This window comes from Neolamprologus brichardi, chromosome 6 (assembly GCF_056152115.1).
Source record: "Neolamprologus brichardi isolate AB-2024 chromosome 6, ASM5615211v1, whole genome shotgun sequence".
Taxonomy (NCBI): Eukaryota; Metazoa; Chordata; class Actinopteri; order Cichliformes; family Cichlidae; genus Neolamprologus; species Neolamprologus brichardi.
The window spans coordinates 27,063,169-27,077,513 of NC_142109.1; the positions used below are offsets into that span (position 1 = coordinate 27,063,169).

Sequence of the window (14,345 nt, forward strand, 5' to 3'; positions counted from 1 at the left end):
TACATATAAAATAAATACAATGTAGTTTTTTGAAACAAACACATTTACATTTTAAGTTTTAAAAGCTGATTTTCTTGCTCATTTCTCTTTATGAAGTTGTTGTTGATAATTACTTCTGTCAATCACCTTAGACACGAGAGACAGAACGCTAATATATAATTTTTACAATCACGTAGAAAAGAAGATTTCCACAGAATGCTATGCAATCCTGTGAAAAAAATTAAGCGCAAATTTACAAATCCGCTTGATTAAGAGATCATCAACAAACTCTGGTATAAAAGCAGATGTTTGGCTGTTTGCTGGTCTGGTTTACTCAGATCTGTGTTAATGCAGTCTCACAATCCTGGAGTGGATGTTCCAGCAAATTCACTGCATGCAAAGCTCAGAAAAAAAACAAGAGCTACAACTCACACTCAGTTAGTTTGACAAACATTAAAGTTCATGACAGTTCATTTAAAAAGACTGAACAACAATGGTTTGTTTGGAAGGATTGTCAGAAGAAAGCTTCATCTCTCTACAAAGTTCTACAAGCTATTAAATCATGAGGCATACTGAGTTTTTCATGGAGTCTTGTGAAAATGTTCTTGTACTCTGTATGATTGTATACACATTCTCATCCACTGCAAAACGTCCAGTTGTAGGGTCCAATGAAAGTCAAGGGCAAGGATTTTTTATGTAACACCCACTCACATTTGTGGGATGGCTAGAGACAGAAGAAGTTCAATTTTACGCACCAAGAAAGAGAATGAAAAAAAAATATTGGAAGAATACTAGTGGTGTAATTTGAAAGCAAGACTTGCGGGAGGTGTGGGAGAGCATAATGGAGGCTACAGAGATGGTTATTGTAGAGTGTGAAGAGATAACGGAGGGGGGAAACTGAAAAAGGAAGAAATCCAGCCGAACAACAAAGGGAGTGTGTTTAACCCAATCCTTTAGATTTAAAAAGGGAGGGTTATTACCACCGATGGGTGAACAGGGTAATAGATGCAGTCCAGAAACTGTAAGAGTAAGATTGACATAATAGAGCAGGGGATGACGCAGGTAGTGATAAATGTGAAGGTCCTATTCTTTTCAATTTTGCTGCCAGTTAGAAAAACTTCCAGAATGGACAGAGAGTCATTAATGAATGCAGCCACAGTGGCATCACAGGCACATGCATAAATGTCACAGCACAGAATAAAATAAATAAAGAAATAAAACTAAATATAGCTAATAGCCGCCATCAAAAATTACTGTTGTTAATTGCTGTGAGTTAACAAGCTGTTAGCTATATTTATAATGAGTGTTACTAGCAGGAAATGATGACCCTGTCTTCATTTTATCATGTATGTGCTATATTAAGCATCACATTTCTAAAAATGACATTCATAGAGAAAAGGGAGTGTAATGTACTGTTGATGACAATACTGTATATACACATCTCTCTTTTTTGACATGTGTTTATAACATTGTATAGTGGTGGAAACATGAGGTTTTGCAGAGTTTTTAACGTTTCCACTTTTCTCATTATGAATTCACTGCAAAGATAAAACCTTTATAATGAGGATATGCAAATAGATTGGAAATGGAAAATCCTTTACTGTTCTTTGTTGTGTTTAAGCTGTAGTAATGTTTAAGTCTGGGTCTGTGCCCACATATTAGACTAGTCAGATAACTGTTTGTTCAGCATGTGCAGCACAGTGGCGCAGTAGTTAGTACTGTTGCCTCCTAGCAGCCTAAATAGGTTGCTAAGAAAATGCAGAAAGGAATTTCTTTAGTGTACATTTTCAATTCAGTGCTTTTCAATTTGGAAAAAATACTGTTGCAACAACTTTACATTTTCAGCCTATTCACATAACATTACTTCTTCAGAGATATTCTGCTGTTTCTGACTTGTTATCGCAGGGATAATTTTAGATGTGACTCTAGTCCAAATCACAGCACATTCATTATCTTTAACTCATATGTGGCAATTTTCTTAGAAAATGACACAAATTCAAAATTAGACATGAGGCCATCTGCCAAGATTCCATGTTTGATGTAATTACAGGCTGAGTGTTTTATTATTATTGTCATTTCAGCTTGTCTGCCTGACATCCCTCTCACTCACAGCAATGATAGCCATGCTTCATTACACATAACACAAACTTTGTAGCAAGAGTTAGTAACTTTTCATAATTCTTTAATTGCTTTTTTTTTTTTTAATCCACTAAACACTCCCAAACATCCCATGGGTACTCTTGCACACTTCCCTCTGTACCATTCAACAATTAGCAACTCAGAGACAACGTTCACACACCGTGTGTTACTTAGATTAGAGTAGAATAGCCTTTTATTGTCATTGCATATGTTCAACAAAATTGTATCAATTCCATTTTTTTTCTTTTATACCCCCATTCCCAACACATTCCCATTCATTTATTTTTGACAGTCACAAGGACGTATATCCCTGTAAGCAAACTGTGTTTGTGAAACACACTAAAAGTTCAGCAATTTAAGACATCTGTAAGGCCTCATGTCACATTGCCCTGCAGCCAGTTAAATAGCCACAAGGGTGTCTCATGATGATGACATCAGAGTGAGGAGATAAATTATTGTGATTTTAGCTGACGTACACCAACTTTGTTTCAGCAAGCTGGGGCAATCTGTGCTTATAGTGTGTGTGTGCTTATAGTGTGTGTGTGTGTGTGTGTGTGTGTGTGTGTGTGTGTGTGTGTGTGTGTGTGTGTGTGTGTGTGTGTGTGTGTGTGTGTGTGTGTGCAGAATGCGTCACGAGCCACTCTAGGTCAGTGTTGATGAATTAAACAACTGTGTTTATATAGCAGGCCTTCTTTCAACACGCATGCACAAAAAGAATACCTGCAGTTCAACAAAGTTTCACCCTCCAGCATGTTCTGCTATCCTGTCTTTATTTCATAACTAATGAAAACAAAGCAAATGTTCCCTCTTAAAACAGAATAAATGTTAATGGGTATCAGCTTAGTACAATTTTCCACTCAGAAATAACTGGAAATTTACAAGAATCTGAAATTAGTACATTTCCTTCAAGCTCACTGCTGAAATTGACATTTTGCACGGTTCATACTGAGTTCTACCATAACAGAGGGAAGAAAACAAAAAGGCAGGACCCTTGATGTAATGAGAAAACTCAAGGAGGGAAAGCAATGCCTGTAACACCATTGTCACCCTGTAAACAGTGCCAGAGTTTTGCTGGTGTTTTTGTTTGTTGTGCACCTTTGCTCACTTTTTTGTAACCTGCCATGTGCAGCGCTGAGAGCAGCGGGGAGGCTGGCGTGGGCAACTTAAAGACATAATTGTACTACTGTGTCCGTCATTGTCACCAGTTTAATGGAGCCCAGAGATTTTTAGATTTCACAGAGGGAGATGCTGCAACAGTCTGAAAAGATGAAAGGTTCTGGAGAAAACTGTGAAAAAAAGTTGTTTGCTTTTTGAATTGATTTCTTCTACTGAGTGGTGACACCTATCACTCAGCAGAGTACTGCATCAGGTTTGGAGCTCCAGTATTAACGGTGACAGGATTGTGGTGACACAGCTGGCACACAAAGTATCAGTATTAGTTCAGGCAAGTCACAAAGTCTGCCAGCAAGCCCAGTACATTAGCTGAAACAACCCATCTCAGTGCCAGCCCGTATCTCCTGATGGCTCAACTAATTACCCTTCACAAATCCAATTGGCAAATATTATATTGGGCACACCATTTAAGTTTGCTTAACAATGTACCACCAGGTCCACCAAGTTCACCTTAGCGTATCCATTTCATGCTGTCTAATGTAATGGATGAGGGTTCTGTGCTTTTATTTCCAAAAACAGAGTCATGCCGCCAAATATAAATTACTGCAGAAGGAACTGGAACAGTCTTCTCTTGACCAAACCGCTCCTGACTGAAATGTACATGTGCACATTTGTATGCAGGAGAGAATGACTAATAAGAGATTCTGAGTGTAAACACTCTCTCTGTTCTTTAACTCATTGTAATGAAATAATAACAAATGCAGGATCAAATACAGGACTCTACAAAAGAAAAGAAAAATGAAATACGCAAGGCTGGCTTTAACATAAACCTTCTCTTTCTCAGCATGTTAACAACAGTCAGGGGCTTTGAAGTTCGACACAAGAAAAACAAACATCCAATCAGCATTAAGCAGTTGGTTATTTTGTTTTGAACGTGTAATGTAATGCAGAAAATAATGCACTCCTGTGCATGTGTGTATTTATGCTTTCTGATGTGAGGTAACCTATGATGTTTAATTTAATCTTGGTAATTAGGTCTCATGGAGTTCAGAAAAGAGTGCGAGTCTAGCCTGTGGTTTAAATGCATCATTGAATGTGTTGTAATTTGGGCTTCCATTCACTTCTTATAATGCTATCGTGAGCCTCTGTTTTTCTTGCGTGATGCCACAGATAAAAAAGACAGTGAGAATAATAACTGGCTGTTCAACTAAGCGGCAAATGTCAGTGTGTGTTTATATCATCCTTTCTGCTTAAACCAGAAGTCAAACACAGCTCCTTGTAGTTTACCTGCTAGACTTTACAGTTGCTGAAAAGACTGGCATTCATCCTTGCACAAGCAAACAGGAGAACATCTTATCGCCTTCAGTGGAGCTACTATTTATTTATTTATAGCTATTTCTAGAGTGGAGTAATCCATCCATCCATCCATCCATCTTCATCCGCTTTATCCGGGGCCGGGTCGCGGGGGCAGCAGCCTAAGCAAAGAGGCCCAGACCTCCCTCTCCCCAGCCACCTCCTCCAGCTCATCCGGGGGAACACCAAGGCGTTCCCAGGCCAGCCGAGAGATATAATCTCTCCAGCGTGTCCTGGGTCTGCCCCGGGGCCTCCTCCCGGTGGGACATGCCTGGAACACCCCACCCAGGAGGCGCCCAGGGGGCATCCTTACCAGATGCCCAAACCACCTCAGCTGGCTCCTTTCGATGTGGAGAAGCAGCGGCTCTACTCTGAGCCCCTCCCGGATGGCCGAACTTCTCACCCTATCTCTAAGGGAGATGCCAGCCACCCTTCGGAGGAAGCTCATTTCCGCCGCTTGTATCCGCGATCTCGTCCTTTCGGTCACTACCCACAGCTCGTGGCCATAGGTGAGGGTAGGGACGTAGATCGACCGGTAAATTGAGAGCTTCGCTTTTACACTCAGCTCCCTCTTCACCACGACGGACCGGTGCAGCGTCTGCATTACTGCAGCTGCAGCCCCAATCCGTCTGTCGATCTCCGGCTCCCTTCTCCCATCACTCGCGAACAAGACCCCGAGATACTTGAACTCCTCCACTTGGGGCAGGACCTCATCCCCGACCCGGAGTGGGCACTCCACCCTTTTCCGGCTGAGAACCATGGCCTCAGATTTGGAGGTGCTGATCCTCATTCCCGCTGCTTCACACTCGGCTGCGAACCGCTCCAGTGCGAGCTGGAGGCCCTCACCCGATGAAGCCAACAGAACCACATCATCCGCAAAAATCAGAGATGAGATCCTGAGGCCACCAAAGCGAAAGCCCTCCGCCACTTGGCTGCGCCTAGAAATCCTGTCCATAAAAATTATGAACAGAACCGGTGACAAAGGGCAGCCCTGTCGGAGCCCATCACCCACCGGGAACGAGTCCGACTTATTGCCGGCAATGCGAACCAAGCTCTTGCAACGGTTGTATAGGGATCGAATGGCCCGTAGCAATGGGCCAGACACCCCATACTCCCGCAACACCTCCCACAGGACACCCCGAGGGACACGGTCGAATGCCTTCTCCAAGTCCACAAAACACATGTAGACTGGTTGGGCAAACTCCCATGCACCCTCAAGTATCCTCGAGAGGATGAAGAGCTGGTCCAGTGTTCCGCGAGTGGAGTAATTTAAGTATTAATTAAGCCTTCCAGTTCATCAACAGCCATAATACATCTCAGCTGTTCCTCACGGACTTTGGTGTTTTATGCATTTAATAAATATTCTCTGTGCATAATGTCAGCAATCCCATAACAGATCTTTTTAAAATTTATACATTAAAAAACCCTCAAATGCAGGTTGTTTGTTTTGCCTCAGCTGTAAATTCATGGAAAACCAAGTGGCAGGTTTTGAATTTTACGGCCCCCATGCTTTTGTGTGCACCAAGTAATGCAAGTATTGCATTACTTTCATCAAATTACATTTTTCAGTAACAGAGTAATGTAATGTCCTACTGTGTTAAATTCAGTAATCACAACACAACTGCAATTATGTCGTTACTTGCATTACAGAGGTTCTGAATTTACTGTATCTGCATGGCAAGTGGATAGAAAAAAAAACTTCAAACATGGCCTTTATCTTGGCCTTTGTTTTCATACGCACATGGCGGAAAAAGCATGGCAGCGACGGAGAATGAGAAGGGCGAAAGCGTATCGTTCCAGTGGTGTGGAACTGGTTTGGCTTTCGTCCGTCAGATACACACCAAAGCACATTTTTTGGTAGAGCATGCTAGCGGGCCATCATTATTACTGAACCGATTTTATGTGGTACACGGCGCTCAAAAATCGCTCAAAAAATGTTTTAGTACGACTTTGCTAAGCTACGAAGCCGCACCGCTTGATGGATTGTCGGAGCATTACGGCTACCGTAGTCGGGAGCCTCGCGGAGTGATACGTACTGTGCTTTAACATAATATTGTGTGTATATAACCAATTTTTAAGTTTTGTGGGTATTATGCATGGTTACGCTCAGGATATGTCGGCCAATGTCCACTAGAAATGCCTTTTGGTTAAACTGTTTGCACTGTTAAATTTTTATATAGCTTTAATGCACATAAAAAACACCTGCTTGTTTAAGTGAAAATACATTGATGGGGTTTTTTTTTGCACTAATAAAGTAAATGAATTATTAAGTATTTTGTCTAGCATCAATTATACTGTCAGTTATATCGTTATCGCAAATTTTCAAATATATATCATGATAAATATTTTTGGCCATATTGCCCTGCCCTAGCTATTAGCTTCAGTTGCATTTTATATTTAGCCAACAAAAGCTAACTAATATCTTGTGAACACTTTCATGACAGCATTAAAAATGTTAGCATTCAGCTTAAGTACAACTATAATAGCATACAGTGTCATAGAGGACAGTAACATTCAGGGTCCTTCCACAGTCTTTTGCTTTATCTAATACAGCAGTTTAAAACCTTTTTACACCTGACATGCCTCATTTTCAAAAGTCCAACAAGAAAAGTTCAAGCTTCACGCTCCATCGTTTTTTATCAAATTTTAACAATAAAACACTGCATCCCACAACCGCACAAAGTAAACTGATGCATGCCTAAATCTGTTAAGAAGAGGCAGACTGTCCCACCTGTATGCATATGGATCACACCTCCTGAACCAATAAGATTTGAAAAAAAGGAAAATCACACAAGTAGGAGCTGAATGTATGTCTGGGCAGGTAACATGGCCAGTGTGTGCAGGTGGTAATCATACATGGACGTGGCGTGATTATACTGAATGTGAACGAACCTTAAGTCTTATTTAGCTCCATTGATACCGACTCAGAGTTGCATGTTTAAAATGGCTAAAAACCTTAATCGGCTTTGTATGTAGCCCCAGCTTCATTCTTGGAATACTTCCCGGGAAAATATCAAGGATCATATCAGCCATCACTCACTGGATGCAGTCCCTAAGCATGAAATCACTTGAGTTGCAACACTGACACCTACACACTGTTCCTGCCACGCAGACAGAAAAAGCAATCAAGGTATGACGGTTAGGATATGACATTCCAGGGAGTAAGCGCTGATTTTCTACACAATTGGCATGCTGTGACATGGGGTGATAGTGGCAAATCCTAACAAGTCACTCTGTCAAAACACAACTGCACAATTTACATATGTGGTTTACAACCTTCACAGCCTTTATATCTTTGGGTAGTTAGTTGGGATTGGGAGTAAAGTGGTCTCTGCCACTTAGTATGGATATCATACTAAACAGAAACAGATCACAGGGTTGCATTGCTTAAGAAGAAGGAAGAATAGAGGAACAAATGTTAAGCCTGTTAAAAGTCCAGGAATCCATAGAAATCTTCAAGCATGGAAAAAAACATAAATATAATTGACTTGTAGACAGTGTTGGGAAGGTTACTTTTAAAATGTATTCCGTTACAGATTACAGAATACATGCCCCAAAATGTATTCTGTAACGTATTCCGTTACGTTACTCAATGACAGTAACGTATTCTGAATACTTTGGATTACTTAATATATTATCATGCTTTTTACAACTACATGAATGTACTATTGCTGTGATTTATTACTGTTACTGAAGGTCCGCGGCTCCGAACCGTAGTAAAGGGACCTCTGGCTAATAAGGTGGGTTCGTGTCGGGCTCATAGCCGAAAACTAGCTTTACTTTGTTGTCTGGGTCAAGTTTGCTAGCGAGAGACAGAGAGAGGCGTTGAAAGGCTGCTCCAACGGAACTTATTGTTTTTGGAGGAAAACAGGAACACGGTGTACAGTCGAGTCTTAATAGCTTACTTACAACTGGGCTCGTCAGGCTCTCTTCTTGGCTGCAGTGGTTATTATTATATTTACATGCTTCTAGCTCCCGTTTTTGCTCGATGACAACTCGTACTTTTCCTTTTTCTCCCTCCCTCGCTCACAGACACATAACGGGTATGGCAGTCCATTCTCCCTGCAGCACGGACTACACTGCCTATGATGCTACATTCTTTAGAGCTATGCCTGTAGCATTCTTCCTGTTAGCTTAGCACAACAACAACAAAAAGGCCTCTCTCACCCAGGAAACACGCAGAGAGAGAGCGTCACCCTGTAACCATGGCAACCGCAATGCTGCCGCCTGGAACAACAGAACGTAGCTGTCAAACAAAACCCAAACAGGCCTGACCCGCCACAATATGAAACAGGGAAGTACCGCCGTGTAATCCATTTATTTCAAGAAAGTAACTGTATTCTAAATACCACCTTTTTAAACGGTAACTGCAACAGAATACAGTTACTCATATTTTGTATTTTAAATACGTAACGGCGGTACATGTATTCCGTTACTCCCCAACACTGCTTGTAGATACAAGTAAATGCCTAACATATGTCATTATCTGAAAGAATTGTGATACTACTTGAGTATCATAGGTGTAGTTTGTGAAGAGTTTTTATAACAATCATTTCACAGCCTCACAGTCACATTCACTGTTTTCATGGTAAAAATGTCATTGAGATGTGTTGCTTTGTACAAGAGAGTGTGTTTGTACAACTTCAGGGCTAGACCTCTAAATGTCACACACTGAAAATATGTTTAACTTGACTTCCACTGAGAAAGATGAAGAGGTCCATACACTGACAAGATTTGGACAACTGTGCAGTGGATTTTAACCTAAGCATTTAAGATGTGACTGTAGGGCAGCCTTTCAGAGCTTAGCAAACATAATGTATTAACAAACGCCAATGCTGCCAGTGGAAACAATGCACTAGTGTTTTTTTGATGATGTACAGAGCTGCGGTCTCTGGTCTGACTCAGACAAATGCTGTGAAAATGAATAATGAACCAAAGCATACTGCAGAAGCAAACCACACCCAGACTTGCTCAAGGCAAAGAAAGGAATGGGATAATCATCTATAGCTAAACTGGTCACCTGATCGCAACCCAAAAGAACATACTTTTCAGATATTGAAGAGAAAACTGAAGGTAGATACCCACAAACAAAAAATTTTAATGCAATGCTTTTTTAAAAAAACAACAACTTTGATCTAAAGCTGAAAGACTGCACTTTGATCACATCTTGATTGTCTGAATTAAAATCCACTGTTGTGTTGTACAGAGGCAAAATTACACAAAGTTTGTCATGCTTATGGACCTAACTGTACCTTCTAGCAGTACTAAAGTGTTTATTAAATTAAATAAAATCAGTCGTATATCATAAATGACTCGAAAGGATCCATGTAAAATCCAACTGATGAGATTTCCCCGGTCTTGGGTTGCAAACCCTTTCTGTCTTTGACTATTGATTGAAAAAGTTCTGCCAGTGAAGCCCTAAGACTTTAACATCGATGATTGCCGCAGGTGGAAATGGTTAATGGATAAATATCCTTAGCTTACTTCACCTGCTTTCATGTTTGTAGATCAGTGTCTGTGAATCAATATCTGTCCTTTATAAATCTTCCCTGCATACAGTTGGCCCATCCTGACCAGGCAAATCAAATCTCTGGCCATCATACCATTACAAAAGAGTGGTCTGATGTCTGGGTGAAAGCACCGAGCCCTCAGCCGAGACATTTCTTTTTTATTGAAAAGAAAAAAAAAACATATAAGAGGGCAAGAAGACACAAGAGGAGAGAAAAGGTTCCATTTTTAAGAAATTGGATGCAAGCATCAGAACAAACATTGGGTATTTTGTGTTCAGAAGACTAAAATTAAGAGCAGGTCTATCTGTGCATAGTATATATGGTGTTAAGGATGGATGGAATGAATACAGTGTTCTTGTGACCGAAAGTAGCCAGTCATAACCTAATCTAAAATGCCCCTGGGACAAGAGTCCAAGTTGGCTTCTCTAAGGGCAAACCAATCGGTGTGCAGAGCGTTCAGGTGCAAACACAAATAAAAATACATCAAATACAATAACCATGAAAAGCATCTATATAACTATTTTCTTTTCTTTCTTTCTTTCTATTTTCTTTCTAAATTGGATCAGACAATTACAATACATAAACATACTAAAATTTATCCTATTACAGCTATAAAAAGCTCTGACTGTTTTGTGAGGTCATTATATAATTTGAATTGCAGTCACAGTTTTCTATTTAGTTGTAATGCTCTTCTTTTTTTAATATCGCAGTCAAGGAAATGATCACAACAAGCACAACATTAGACCCTTACAGAACTACAAAACTGACTGATTTATCTGTACAGGGGCACTCTTAGCCTCCAATGACATATTACACTATGAGCTCTGTCTGAAGCTGCATTAGACAGCTGCGATGAAAGCTGTAAATTACCTGGCAGATATTGGCTAAGGTCTGACGATTTTTACTGTCACTTTTTTTTAATCAAGTGATTACATAAGAACAATAAATTTATGGTTAAAGAGAAGACACCTTACTTGTTGATGTTACATGGTCCTTAGCTGCAGATGAAAAATGTTAGGAAACTGGAACTTTTTAGGCACATACAGCAGTAACATTGCCGTAAAGCAAAAGGAAATATAAATACGTCTCATATACAACTTACATCTTTGCAGTTTTGTGTTAATGCAAAACACTAAAACTTGCTTTGCTGGAAGAGCTTGTCTACTTCATGGCTTTGCTAGAGATATTTATCACAACTCAACTTTTCCACAATCCGATTTAAGTGATCACGGACCTTTCGTTCCACATTAACAAACCACACAAGATAAACTAACACTGGCATTTCATATTATTTAGTTATCTGATGTCCCATCCCTTTAAAACGGCCCAAATTAACTGGTCCGAATTTATATTAAAGGCTACCTGTGCTTCCGATGATAACTGACGGAAGAAGAGGCACATTTAACAAGGTTTGCCAGTCCCTTCGTGTGCCCGGCGCACTCACATATCCTTGAGAATCAGTCATACAAGAGCACAGAGGAAGACAAGAAGGATTTTGTGAATGACAAGAAGGATTGCAACTGTGTAAAGGCATTCAATAAGAACAGACCTAACACTTTAAAAGCAAAAATGAAACAATCGCCTAAAGCCTCAGCTTGTAGAATACTTCTAAAAGCTGAGCTTCACATTTCAGTCAATGATGCCCGAGAAAAATTATGCCGGCTCCAAAAAAATAAATTAATAACACTTAAAGAATGTCCCTCAACAGAGAAACTCGCATGTGACAACCAGAATTATCAGTCATCACTTTCTGTGATGACAGAAACCAGAAAATCAGATAAACAGTGCAAACTCCAACCAGTTTCTTTCTTTCTTTCTTTTTTTTTTTACCTATGCGTCCAGACCTCCTCTTGCGCTCTTAGCACCCCCACACTGTCCGCTGTTCGTCCGGCCCATCACAGCAGGTAGGTCCACAGCAGACAGTAGACTATGTATCACAGTGTCCAGAGGCAGATTTATAAAGTAAGAAAGAAAAAACAACCTGTGAGTTTTCAAATTAGCTCTAGTCCAGTTAAGCAGCACTGGGTCTTTTTGTTTGTTTCACTCTTGATGTCTGTAAATCACTTTTTAAAGTAAATGTCGCTCTCTTTGCATGTGGTCCGCTGTGCGCTGTACTCAACGCTGCGCTCTTAATGGCGCCCCGCGCTCCTGTGTTTCACAGAAAGCGATGTAGAACAAGGAGTCCAACTTCCGGTGTCACGTTTCAAAATACAACTCGACATGATGAACGGCAGGAACAATGTATGTGTGTTTCTATACCTGAGTCAGTCTGTGTAAGCACAAGCACTATCAGAATTGTAATAATTTCGGTGGTGACATTTATTTACCCATATAAATAAAAAATGATTAGACTTTAACAAATGAATGTGGCAATAGAAGGTGATTTAACATTAGGTGCACGAATAAAATGAGCAGGAAAAATGATGCTGGAGAAAAAAAGGCCTGCAGGGAAACTATAATGAATCAAAGTTATTAAGTAACAGGCCAAAATGCTACACTAATATATCACAACTCCAAAAAGTTAAATATGCTCCTGGCTTATGTGAGAGGTTTACTTGAGTTATCATGTAGGACTGTGTGTATTGTGTCTAAGCAGACTTAGCAAAATCAGCGCACATCTATTGTATATTAAGTTTGATAGATAGATAGATAGATAGATAGATAGATAGATAGATAGATAGATAGATAGATATGATAAAATGAATATAATGTAAATATATATTATATATATTATAAAATATTATAAAATATTGTTCAGGTAAAGTTAGAAAAAACAATAAGGAAAACAATAACAGGAAGGTATAACAAATAAAATGACTGGACAAAACCAGGAAATAACTGTCCATCTATCCATTTCCTACCAGTTATCCAGTTCATGGTCGATGGGAACGTAGCCTATCCCAGCTACTATAGGCCAGTCTGTCCAGGGCTAACACAGAGAGACACAAAATAATCACACCTATGGATAATTCAGAATCACCAGTTGCTGGAAAACCCGGAGAAAGTCACGCAGATAAATGGAGAACATGCAAAATGCGTACAGAAAGCCTTCACCGAACAGTGGATTTGAACCCACTGCTTGTTATGAGGCAGCATTGCTAACTACACCGTGCCATCGTGCTGGTCTCAAACAAAAAAAAAAAAAAAAAAAAAAAAAAAGGTCAGAAATATAAAACCCAGTGGCACCCAGGCTGAGCCCACGCTCTCAGCTGTCTAGGTAAAGCCGACGACATAACGTGTCATACATTTATTTCAAAGGTGTTTAATTTTCCTCATTTTTCTTTTTCCAAATGTCGCAACATGTTGTGATACCTGTAAAACTGGTATTCGCTCTGAACATGTGCTTCGATTGCAGATACTTTCTTAGTACAACTGTATGATGGATATTTTATTTAGGCTATAAATTGTACACCTTTCCCTCGTAAATCCATATACAAAAGATAATTTGGCATGATTTGATTTATTATGAAACGAAATTCGCTTAACTTCCGGGAGGCTTATTCCTAAACATGGTTAGCTTTATGTAGGTCCGTTCCCACCGGTACTTTTAACTGAATGTGATTGAATGTTTTTCCTTTCTAACTCAAGTGTTGGCCCTGAAGAGGCGATCACAGCAGAGTTTTCCATCTGGAATATATATAATAAAAATAAAATACTAAATAAATAATCACTTGATGGTTACCAGTGACACACAGTGATTGGAGTGGGTGGGAAGAAGTGAAAATAGACATCATTAAATAAATGCAAAAAATAAATACATAAATAAATAAATAAAATAAAATAAAACTATCCAGCAGACTCAAGAGGTCACACGAATAAATGACTCCAAAGTCAGCACATCTTAAGAGATTCGTTGTGTGCACTTTTTAATGTTTGGTAACATTGAAGCTCCAGTGGTTTGCTGGCAGTCCATCATGATTCCGCCCCCAGTATCTTAAAAGGGAAACAAAAAACAGAAAACGTCAGTAAGAGGCAGCATTTAGCTGATGAATAAATAAATAATTAAGTAAGTAAATCTTGTCCACTCTTAGCCATGGATGCAATTAAAAACATGGTTACATGCAACATTGCAATAAAAAATACACTGTAAAATGAGGAAGTCATTTTCATAGTCATACTGGTCAGAAAATGACCGAGTTTTATTTTTTTAACGTGTGTTTGTGTGAGGCACTGCCCCCCACCCCCTCTAATCCTGCTTAATAGATGTTTGTAGTCAACTCAACTCAGAAATACCTGCACAGAAATACTTTG

The 14,345-nt window shown here is 39.7% G+C and overlaps 1 protein-coding gene across 2 annotated transcripts in view; it reads right to left on the reverse strand.

Annotated features, from left to right (window-relative positions):
- Positions 1-12,208, reverse strand: part of gcgrb (glucagon receptor b) — a 57,280-nt gene extending 45,072 nt beyond the window's left edge. For both annotated transcript variants that reach the window (XM_087841941.1, XM_006790761.3), the window contains exon 1: positions 11,925-12,208. The gene's annotated coding sequence lies outside the window, so the exon portion shown is untranslated. The remainder of the gene's footprint in view (positions 1-11,924) is intronic.
- Positions 12,209-14,345: the final 2,137 nt, after the last annotated feature.